This window comes from Chaetodon auriga, chromosome 18, assembly GCF_051107435.1.
Source record: "Chaetodon auriga isolate fChaAug3 chromosome 18, fChaAug3.hap1, whole genome shotgun sequence".
Lineage (NCBI taxonomy): Eukaryota > Metazoa > Chordata > Actinopteri > Chaetodontiformes > Chaetodontidae > Chaetodon > Chaetodon auriga.
In genome coordinates, this window is record NC_135091.1 from 10,511,998 (window position 1) to 10,524,449 (window position 12,452).

The 12,452-nt window shown below is 41.5% G+C and overlaps 1 protein-coding gene across 1 annotated transcript in view; it reads left to right on the top strand.

Annotated features, from left to right (window-relative positions):
- The first annotated feature begins 10,477 nt into the window (after positions 1-10,477).
- The window catches only part of LOC143336374 (tyrosine-protein phosphatase non-receptor type 14-like), a 33,981-nt gene continuing 32,006 nt past the window's right edge, over positions 10,478-12,452 (top strand). Inside the window, exon 1 of the mRNA XM_076756510.1 lies at positions 10,478-10,840. The gene's annotated coding sequence lies outside the window, so the exon portion shown is untranslated. The remainder of the gene's footprint in view (positions 10,841-12,452) is intronic.

Genomic DNA, 12,452 nt, shown 5'->3' on the forward strand with positions numbered 1-12,452 from the left:
TTTGCATTTTATCGTATTCTGCTTGCATGAATGAAATGAATTTTCCAGGGAGCTTTAAATGTTATTTTGACAGGTTTTAATGACACATTTTTACCCCTAAACATGACTTCCATAAGGCCATTTTTGTGATGATCTGAATATCATTTACATGCATTTTTAAAATAAAATTGTGCAAAATGTGCTGCTGTAATCGCGCTAAGGAAACATTAATAAAAGCAGGTTGTTTGAGGCTCAATCCTGCATGACTGACTGTTTGATTTGTAGTGTTTTATCATAAAATAAAGTGAATGTAGTTGGTAAACTGTAATATTGTGGAGCATGATATAGTGGCAGATTAAAGATGGTTAAAATGACAGTGAGACATAAGAAGTCTAAGTGTGAAGAGGGAGTAATTCTATCTTCTCCCTCAGCAACAGGTGCCAAATGCTCTATAGATCAATCCCACTTAACCTCCATGTGGCCTTCCCGCCGCAGGTGGTGTTTGTACTGGTCGGCTCCTGCTTGTGAATTTGACTCATTATTGGACATGAATGCTTAAATAAAAAGAGCATGCTTGCTAAGCCACCTCTTCGATGGATAAATAAAGGTGAAAAACAAATGGAGATGATGCATTCCAACAGCACTTAGGAGCACATTTCATCTCCCTATTGATGTGGTTTACTTCCACCGCTTAATAATAATGCAACCCCCAGACAAAGCTGTGCCGGGTGTGAATCACTGCCTGATAAAGACTCTGCCATTTAACCAACTGCCATGTACACAAGTATTATCATCTCCTCAATCTGCAGAGGTTTTAGAGAGCCTGGAGGCAAAAGATTGATCGTTTCAGATCTCACCTTGACAGATGCAGGTGGAGGAGACATCTGGCTGGTTTGGTAAAGGCAATATTTACACTATATACAGGTCTACTGGACTATCTTTTAGTCTCAGTAAACACTTGCTTCTGGCTGCTGTTTAACATTTAACAGTAATTTATCACCTTGACACGAGAGGATGTAATGATGTATTACCTATGTTTGGGGTCTCAGAGACTCCATCTGTAAAACCTGGTTGCATAAAATGCATTTTCATTATGTTCTATATCTGAGAGTGCCATTGACAGCACTTTGTATGCAGCACTGCCCCTCCCAAACCCCAATTAAGTCTATTTGAGTGACAGCACCAAGTGCTTGTGGAGTCATCGTGTAAACAAAGCTCATTTTGAACTACATTGAAATAAGGTCCTGCAACTGATCATTCAAATCTAGGACCACCCAGCAGTATGGTTTGCTTTGTTGGGGTATGAAGATTTAGGAGTCTCCTTGGTTAGATTAAGGACAAGATCATGGTTTGAGTTAAAAATGATCCTGTTATGTAAGTTATGTAACTTCAGTATGTACGTTATGTACAGTCTCCTGGGTGAAAGCCCTGTGAGGGTGAGGGTGAGGCATCATTCTTGACCTTGAAATTTGTGTGTGGAGCACAAAGTGGAGCTTTTGACCGCAGCACACAGTCTAAAATCAATGAATTGGCAGCTTTTGAGAGTTTCTATGGGTGACCACAACCACGAAAAGTTCGAACATCTAAAGTTCTGTGAGCAAACTATTGAGCAGACAACACCGGCTGAAGAAGACCGTCCGAAAGCTCCTGAAATATCACCTCAACACAAATCCCTTAGCAGTGAGCTCGAAGGTCAGATCTCCAGAAGCTCCTCAGGCCTCTGTGAGCACTGAGTAAGTCTACCTGTGACAGATCATATATGCAATTAATTTAGAAGAATTAATCACATAGAATGTAATTAATTAGATTATTAATCGCCCGACAGCAATGATACTGCCTCCCCTTCTCATTGCTCTTCCGTTATCCAGGGTGGCAATTAAAGGTCTGCCCCACGAGGTTCTCTCCAATTAGAAATCCCATGGGATTATTTGTGAATCCTCATCTCCTTTGTCTGTCTTGCGTACGTACCTCAGACACCGACTGATATCTCTCATCACAGCAAATCTTCCAAATCTTTGAATGTGTCTTGGAGGAGAAAGGGACACTTCCAGGCCCAATCCAGGTGTCCACTCGAGACTCGAGAGGATGCTGCTTGGTTGAAATCGACCACGGCTGAAGGCCTGTTTTGTACATATTTTGCTTCCTTTTTGTACTCTTTCTGCCAACCTGTAATGCTAGTGACTTTGCTTGGCTGGCTTCTCAATGTTTTTGCAGATAGGGAGGTGAGAAGCCGCAGAAATCAAGCGCTAACACTTTCTTTGAATGCCTTCTGTTCCAGGCAAGACATCAGACTTCAGCAACACAGGTCGTGGGATTTGTTGATGATAAGATATATGTTGAATATTACCAGATTTTACCCTTAAACAGTCATGGTTAACATTTAGGGTTTAGGGTGGTACATAACTCATCCTACTTTGTCTTCGGTTCCTGTAGGTGGGGTTGTGTTTACTGCCCATATAAACAGCTCTGTGAATACTTCTGACGGGTTATACGTGACTTCAAAAGTTGGACACAAGCTCCTGCACATTGCCTAACTTGCGATAATGCCTGTATCTGTCATGTCTCTGTACCAGACCTTCGTCAGGCAAATGGTTTGTGACAGTGAGAAGCCATTTTAAATGGGCAGTGACGGTAAATCTGCAACCAATTACATTCCCCACATGCAATAGGAAGGCATGAATACCAAACAGTTTACTGTATAGCAGTCTCCAATATCAAACATGGAGCCAGAAAAGCAAAACACCGTCTATATAGTCACAATCATGAGTGTAACCCCAAAATGCTCATGGTAAATGGGTGGATTACTATAAAAGGAGTGTTTAAAGCCCCAAAGGCTAAAGTGCTTTCTCAAAAAGACACATTCCCAAATATTATGGTTACATTTGGAGACGACCCTATTGAAAAATAAATGAATACAACTGTTCATAATACCCAATACAACAACAAAACCCTGCAGAGCGCGCAGTCTACTCATGCAGGGATAAATTAAATCACGCAGGGAGTGCATGATTTAATGTATGCAGTCTTGACAGTGTGGAGGTACATTTGATTATTGTTGCTTTACATCAGTATACATTGATGTAATGTTTGCCTATTAGCATTTTGTGAGACTTGGTTGTGATTATTATGCAGGGTTGCTGTTGTTTACTTGCAATGTAAATGTAGCCCTATGTGTTTATCTACAAATATAACTTGCAATATATGGGAATGGATCTTTTTTGAGACCGCAGTTTAGCCTTAAGCATTCATTTTATGCTAATGTACAAAAACGTACATGGAAACAAACAAAAAAGCACACAAAGACATTAAACAGTGCTGTCAACAAGCTGAACCCCAAACATATCACATATTCAACTTTCTGTCAAAAACTGCACCTCCCCAGGCGGAGGCAGCATGTGGTCACTGTGGCTGATTACAAGGGGGTCCAAAATAACAATCACTGTGTCACTGCCCCCCCGTTGTTTCGTTACACTGCATGTGGGAACACAGCAAATAGATCATGGATAAAGAAATATCAGCCGTGTCCACGTTCAGGCTGATATGTTTGAAAAGTCCAATTTATGTGTCAGATGTTGCCTCATTTCTTCTGTTTTGTTCCAGCTATTTAAATAATAAATGAATCATAAAAAATACCATGCCACCTTTTTCCTGTTTAGTCATTAGCCAGCCAGGCGTCTTCTATTTGTGATGTCCTCTGTTCAATTCCAAGTGCATCTCAGCTCCACAGAGAGGAGGACAGTCCAATTATTTCCCCCCAAAGCTGCAGAGTCAGATATTACATCAACTATATAGGCTGTTACTCCTATAATAGGCCACCTAAGCTTGAAATGGATAGACTTACTGTACCTGTAACCTTTTACAAACCAATTATAGCCTTTATGTGAGGTATTTGCAGCTTTTCTCATTATCCGGAGCAATCCATTACAAGCTCAGTGTCAGGTCATGCAACTGTGCGTCATGAATAGGCTGACGTCGCTTAAAAATATTGCCCGAGTGGGGAGGAATGTCCCCTTTGGCTAATGTGCGATGGCTTGATTCCTCCCTTACGCCGTGGGAGGAAGAAGCTGAGGTTCAGAGAGGAGATTCAAGCAAAAGCAAGTGAGAAGTCACATTGACATGCTGCAGTCGCTTTTAAAATGTCAGATCATTTGAAAAGCTCCATTTTCTCCAAACCGCTCCAGTGTGAGGCAGGCGTTTTTCAAGTTGTCACCTTGGAAGAGCATTTTAGAAAAGGTGAGTGTTCGTGGGCGGGAAACACTGGTTTAGTGTGGATGAAAGAACAAAACAGAGAGGGATGTGTGTTTTTAGAGGTATCCATTCACTGTGGCCGTGGCCTTAGCGAGAAGACAGAATTGCCTCTCATCATATTTTAGGGCACTTAAAGACATGCCGGCTTGTATCAGAATCCACCGCAGGTTGGACAAATCTTAAAGAGACGCCCACAAGTTTCTGTTTCCCCTGATGAACTTTTTCAAATCCCAGCAGCTTCAGAGGAGAGCAGCTCTGGCTTCCAGCCAGACGTGAGGATGCCTCAGGTGAACTGATGGACTTCATCTGAGACACAGAGGAAACACATTACAGATAACACTGAGGAGCAGATGTGTGCATTAGCATTTTAGTTTCTAAGACGTAAGCAGCATCTGTCGAGTAAAAAGGCGCCATGTTCAGTCTTACAAGAAGATTAAGACACCCAAAAAAGTCATCTTAGTTGTGGTGCACAAACAAATTTGCACTTCATTAAATTATGCCCGCAGAATAGACACACCCTTGTGGTTTGTGACTGACTGATGTCATGAGTCGTTAAGAGCTTCAGATTTTCATTCAAACAAAAGACAGCTCATGTCACGGCGGTGATGACAATCAGTGACAAGTGTTTCAATGACTGAGCGAAAGCACAGCTGTTAGTGGTACATGCTGGAGACCTCCCATTTAGATGTCAGTGCACTGATGCATGAAGGAGGGTGCAGCTCTGGGAGGTCAAACTGGTTCATGTGAATTAAGGTCAGCTAATAGTATCTAGGAACATATCTGTATACGAATACAGAATCTGCTGGCAAGGGACAAGTCCAGAGTAACATTGACCAATCACACAGTGGAAGGCAAAAGAGGTGGAGCCATCTCTGAACCCATTGACAGTTGTCTTTTTTTTTTTTTTAATTAATCTGCATTCATACGGATACATCTGGTGATTAGATGATATGTTAATCAGACTTTGAACAATGACCGGTGCATGCAAGAGGAAGTCCTGGCCGAGGAAACTATCAAAGAATGGTAGATTATTAGGCCACTGCGTAGTGTGTTAATGCTCCAAATGCCAAAAACTGCAGTTTCCTCGAATGGCCACTTGAGGCTGGCACCAAAAGCGAGTCAATCCCCCTAGACCCCCATATTAAAATGAGCAACTTCACAGCAGAAGTAAACACATTTACAGCCTGGTTTAAAAAATGCTTTTGGTCTCTGAACCTAATTTTGCCGTTCATGATAACTGCATGAGAGGAGAAATTTTACAGAACTCATTAGAGTACACATGTTTGGTTTCAGCGCTCCTGTGTGCATCTCCCATAGGCTCACAGAACTGGCACATCTCAGTGTGTCTCCCTGTTCCTCCTCTTCAGCCACATTTCTGTTTGCTCAGGCCCTTCAGTGCTGTTCTCCACTTATCAACCAGGCGCCCTCAGACTTTCTCTCTTTTCCCAATAACCTGACCGCTCTCCCCAGCCACACACATGTCCTCACTTCCTCATCTGCTCTGCAGCTGCCTGGACTTTCCAGCCCATTTCTTCACCTGCAGCTCATTCCATCAGCAACCCACTATATGTAATGGTCTCCTTGTTTTATTCCTTGCCAGATTTTTATGCCAGCTTTATGTTTTTTCTGTTCTCAAGTCACCTGTATCTGTTTTTGCCTGTTTATTGGACTTTGGATTCATTTGCTTGTGTTGCACTGCCTACAGGTTTTGAGCCTGGCCTGCCACTTCTATGTTCCTCTGTTCATGTTATATAAGATGATGCAACTGCACCAGATCTGCCTGTTGCATTTGGGTCCATCCTGACCACCTTGAACAGCCACTGCTGAAATATATCTCCACTTTGCTCTACTGCTTGTATAATTTGATCATTTCTGATATCAAACGCACAGATTGTTTGCAGTATGTGCTTCTATATATTTTGACCCTGTACCAAACTCACACACGACAAAGTTTTGCGCAATTAAGATTCTTTTCTTTTCTTTTCTTTTCTTTTCTTTTCTTTTCTTTTCTTTTCTTTTCTTTCTTTCTTTTCTTTTTTTTTTTTTTTGGCAGTTCATTTTAACAAACGAAGAACAGGATCCAAACTAGGCTCTGTCCAAGCCAGATGCCAAAGTTTTAATGTTCCGGATGTTAATAAATTCCTTAAGGACACAGGGCTTAACTTTCTGTTTCTGTGGACCAACACACAAACAACCTCTCTCACTCAGTTTTATCCCGAAATGTTCCACATCGAGCTTAAAACAGTAGAAAAGATAAATACAGTGAATGTAATGAACTTTATCTGTTGAATCAGGTGCATATCTAATGTTGAAAAAACACAGCAATGCCTTGTCTTATAGCTTTAGATCACTGGTGCAGACAGAAAAAACTCAAAACTTGGTGACTGGGGTCCAAATGAGAGGTTTCCTACAGCGTGCAGTAACTGACTTGACGAAATAAAGCGCATGATAATTTGGCAATAACAATGAGCCAAACAAGAAAGCAAATAAAACTGTGAAAACACAATGAGGCACATCTGGATCTTCAGTCCTCCAACCCGCTTTCACTGCCTGCTGCAAATGATCCAAATTATGCAAATTTCAATCATGCTTCCAAGAACAATCTCTATCAGTGTCTTCTTCTTGCCGTCTATAAATGTAGACATATGCTGAGCCCCCCTTTAATGCCAGTGACGCAGAAGGTAAATCACATTGGATGAAAAAAGACTGAGGGTCTCATAATGGTGCCATTGTTTTATACACTCCCACAGCATCTCCCACAGGAGACCTCAGGAAGCACAGTCCTCTGCCTTCTTCCAAAGTCCTGCAAATAGAAAACAAAAAACATGTTAATTTCTCTTTGAGTTGAGTTGACATCCTTTTCTAAAAAAACGTGCTTTGATGCTCGTACACTTACACACAATGCCTTTATTTCATATTATTTTCTGGGCTTGTACTTATCCTTTCTGTTGCATTCGTTTGTCTTCAGCCTGACTCACCAATTCTCCTTTATTTACTGATCTCACAGAATGCTTCTCAACAACTTAATACCTGGATTTACCTGAGCTTTTCTCCTGGAGATTTTAAGATTTGGACAGAGGCACAGTGGCAGCACAGTTTCTTTCATTGGAGAAAAGGGAAACATTTGAAACCTGTTCTGATAATGTAGTGTTTCTTTTGGGGGGGGGCACTATTGAGACTGAGGCCTCTGACATTGTTTAAATTGTCATCCTTTACACTGTGTGATTCATTTCTTGATTGGTAAAAGCCTTAAATCGGTAAAATCTTATACTTTTTCATCTCGACTTTAGCTGCAAAAATCGACTCCCCGGCTCATGTTTGTTTGCAGTGACCTGTCTTGAATACAACGGCTGATATCCTGACATGCTCCACAACGGTCTGGGCTCTGACACTCGAGCAGAAAACAATAACTCTTTGAAAAAGTAAAAAGATTAAAAGATTTCATTTCTGAACAAGGTCCCACGCCTTTGACCTGGACTGAAAATATTACAATGTTATGCCTTGTTATCCTTTAATTGAGGGTAAAACTAGCTTAATAACTTGGAAAGACAAATACGCCATTAAGCAGGTAATGGGACTAGAAATATTTGGTGCATTACCAACTTTAGGAGGGACGTTTTCTTTAAAGAGAGGGCCTGTCTCCTTCGTCTTAGCAAAATACCTGAGCTACTGAAGAGGCGTGCTAACCATCCCAGTGATGAATCCTAATTAATGCCGTTAAATACTCTCAAGAACTGCTTTCCCAAAGAGAGCAATATCACATAGGAGATTACAAGGTAATGTGACAAACACTGCAGCTTGCAGTGGTTGCACACAAATCAATGCAATGTGTTTCCATTTTAGCTGATTGCTCTACAACATAGGAAAAGACTACGGTTTACTCTTTTTTTGGTGCTTTTTTGTGCTGCTTTATGATCATCATTGCTGCTGCTGTAAGTTGCATTTTAGCCACAAGAGGGTAGAATTTGGTCAGAAATAAAGGAGGGTTGTCTTTACTCTGCAGAGTTCAATTCTTTTTTCACTTAAGCCTTTATTATTATTATTATTTTTACACCAATAATGCAAATCCACAATAAATTAGAAACAAGCACATATATAAACATACAGAAATCATCTTAGTCACTGAGTTATTTTGTAATTTTCAGAGGACTACAATAATGCATTGCAATTACAGTCATAAATAACCCTCTACTTCTTTTATTGAACCCCACAGAAGATCATAACTCTAATAAACTTGCAGCGCTGGATGGTAATTTCTTATTTCCTGTATTTTTTTTTTTTTTCACTCTCCTGTGGTACCATTAAATGTTCCTGTGATATCCTCGTAGGATGCTGGGAGTTTATAGAGTTTGCTTTGAAAAGGTATAATGAGACCACTATGGATCCTGCTCACAAGGGCTCATAACAGAAAGCATGACAGCATGTGGGTGACAGGATATTGCAGCAGAGGCAGCTTATTAAATGAGATGAAGTTTGACGACTTGTTTAAGGTGGTCTAAGGCAGTGGAAGGGAATATAAAGATAGAAACGCAGGCAAACAAATGATCCTGAGCACAGTGTATACGACCATATATACGAAATGTTAATGATAAACAATACTGCTTGTTTCTGTCAACATGAGGGTTTTAAACACTGAGGAGATGTTGACACTGATGGGTTTTTAAAGGATGGTTAAGGTATTTGTTGGGCTGAACTTGTTGAAGTTTGACTTGCAAAAAAGAGGGAAAAAAAATATTTGCACCAGAATGATCTTCCTTGTAGAATAGACTTTAAAAAATCATTGTGTAGTGAGACAATATGTATACGAAATGGGTTACAGCTAAAAAATGTTAAAATACAAATCAGAAAATGTCATTGTGCGGTGCTTCCTAGGGATGAACTATGGAAATATAGGCTTGTGACAATGTCTGTAAAAATCCTGGCCCAGCCCTTTCCTTAATCACACATAACACCAGACAATATCCTTCTCATATATTTCACAATATAATGTCAATTTTAGAAATCTGGCATTTTGTTAAGCTTTTTTTAAATATATATATATATATATATATATATATATAAACACATTAATTGATAATGTTCTGCTTAGGGCAAGCTCAGAACTTATCTTATATATATAGATAGATAAATAAATTGTGTGAAATCGTGTCCAAATTTGCCTATAGGCAGCCTAAAGCCTACATGTTGTAAAAATGTAGCTTATGCAAATAAATTGCCCCACCGAGGCTCTAACTCATCCCCGGCCAAAAGGCAAAAAAGGGGGGACACAAATATGCGAGGGGACCTCCTTTGTTCGACGTTTAGTCACCTCTGTGGCCCCTGGAAAACCATTAAACGAGCAGGACTTCTCCCAGGAGCCCGGCATTCCTCGCATTCCTCCGCTGTGATGTCAGAGCGGAGGGGGGCGGCGCTCCGCGGACATCTGGGCCCGCTGCTGCCTTCAGGCTCCCCGCCACGGCTGCGACGTCTGAATTTTGCTGTATGTAGCGCCTTTAAATGATTTCTCTTGGGTTAATCAACAAGAATACAGTTGTTGTAGCATGGAGCTATGTTTTGCCGATGTGTCACAGTGGGAACATTTATACGCTTTCTTAACAAGAGTTGGATGAAACACTGATTCCACTGTCATGTCTGTATGCTATATATGAGTAGCTAGCAGCTGGTTAGCTTAGCTTAGGACTTAAAACAGGGGCAAAGAGCTAAGGAAATAAAATCCACCTAACAACACCTGTAAAATTCACTAATTAACACCTTATAATTTGTTGTTGGGTAATCTGTACAGACACCAACGTGTAAAAATGTTAAAGTTTAGGTTTAACTAGACGTTATGAGCCAAGCAATTCATGACTTTGACCATCAACTGTCAAACATGTCAAATCTAATCTTTATATGATTCATGTGATAAATAATTTGTGCAGTTAAAATAAAGTAAAAATCTAAGTCTAAAATTATTTTGTGATTCATACGGAAAAGCAACACAAAGACTAATGTCTGTAATATGGTGCAACAAAAATACATATTGTAATATGCAATACGCTCATTTTCTGCTTTAATATCCTTGTGACCGTCTTGCGACCCGTTGTGAGGGTCCCGAACCATTGCTTTACACCCCCTTGTTGGGACGTTCAACGTGATACTCGTGATTCCAGTATTTTCTTGCAGCTTTTGAACGCAGCACAGGCTCCTCTCTCCCCCTTTCCTGAACGCCTCCATTGGACTAGAGGGACCACTACTATAAACATATGAAGAGTCCCTGCGAGAGAGGAAGACCACGTCGTTGTTATTCACGGTCAAGTTGGAGAACTTTTGGTGACCGTTTAAGCTTTTTGTTCTCCTTGAAAAACTCTTAAACCCCCCCAAAAACTTGGGAGTTGAATCGGCTCCAGGTTGAGTTTTGCGCCTGCCTCTGCGACTTTTTCCTCTGAAAGTTGCGCTCATATGATCCGGGAGTCTCTCGAGATTTAGTTTTTTCCGCATGGGAACTTAAACTTCTGTAGAAAAGAGGACAAACGCCACATGAGGATTGTCTATTTGCTGTGAGGTTCAACGCCGTCGAGTAAAGAGGAGTTTCTCCAGCGGGGAGCAGAAAACGGCATGTAGCGCAGGATCAAGGGTGAGTTGTCTTCCCAAAAAAAGAAAAAGAAAAAAAAACTTATCCAGGAGTGTTTGCTTATCCTCCTGAACGTTTCCAAAACGACTTGGAAGTAGATGAAAACTCTTTTAAAGTCTCAGTCAGCAGTGTTTAAATGTAGGCCAAACGGCTTGGCCACGTAGGGCTGGCAGGGGATCCCAAATACCCCCCCCCACCCCCCCACCCGGTCCTCCAGCGGAGAAACATACATTAATATACAGACAGAGCCGCAGATCAGATGTGGGCCACTTTTCACGGGGAGCTGAATAACCTGTAGGTCAGTGGAAAGCAGTGGTTACACCTCCCATCATGGCAGCCTTCAGCCCTCTGCTCCAGAGTTAACGAGCTAACGCTGAATTTGAGTGAAGACTCTTTACTAAAGGGACTTTATGCAGCCCTCTGCAGGACCAGCCCCCCCCCCCCTCCCCCCTCCCTTTAGGAACCAGTTTGGACATCTTTCAGGGAGGCAAATTGGCACATGCCAGGCAGAGTTTACACCACCTGGATTATCTAGATCCTGCTGTAATATTACACCTAGAAATGACTTTTTTTTTACACTGAAAACAACCTGCATGAACTGCAGCGTGACCACTGGACGATTCATGGAGTCATCCAGGTGCACACATACATTGCAGGTTTACACAGATGGGCTTGGATGACATGGTGTGTGTGTGTGTGTGTGTGTGTGTGTGTATGTGCATGTCCCTTCTCTTTAACCCAGGCCATGATGACATTATCCCCTTGCTGCTGAGCTGTTTGTGGAGCTCTCACGCTGTGTGCGCGCTGAACATCCATGTTTGTGTGAGAGTATGTAAAAGATGTGTTTGGACACGCACCTTGGACTGCCAGCATTACTGTAAAAAGGGGAGAGTTCTGTAAAGGCAAATATAGCATAGCTGCAGGAGGCGTAGGCTCTACACACACACACACACACACACACACACACACACACACACATCTGGCTGTCTTTATAAGCTCAAAGGCATGCTGTGTAAATTATATGGTGCCAGAGCAAGTGGCTTGGGAGTACACAGCACTTTTAAAACACTGGTGGAGAATTTAAAGGACCAAAAGTCAGAGTAGTAGGTTCCTCTGGAGCCTCCATCCCTGCTCCATCCATGCTCCTTATGATCAAGCCTGTTTACACACAAAGGAGAGCGGTTAAAGATCTAATATATGTGTCTGATTCCTTCCATAAAGAGTGTCTTTTTTTTCTTTTTTATTTTTTTTACCCTTTCTGTATTCAGCCGTCATGTTTGAAAACAAAAGGAAAGTTTCTAGGTGCTGCTGAAGGCCAAGTCCCACAGGCGTGTTATGTTTAAGGTCAGCATGGTAGGATTATAATAGGTGTTTACTGCATAATGTGAGCCTGCATGTAAAAGGAAAAGTGGCTATTGTTTGTGTAGCCAGTGGTCGTTTGAGTCTAAAGGCCATTTGATTGCTATGTGGGGCGAACATACCTGTAATTTTGGTCAAGTGCTCACGCTGCAGCGCAGGGAGAGAAAGAAGGAGAAAAGTTAGCGTCGCCGGTGAAGCAGTTCTCTTGTTATTGTGCAGCACTGCAGTGGCAAAATGACAGCGTTGGAAGAGGCTG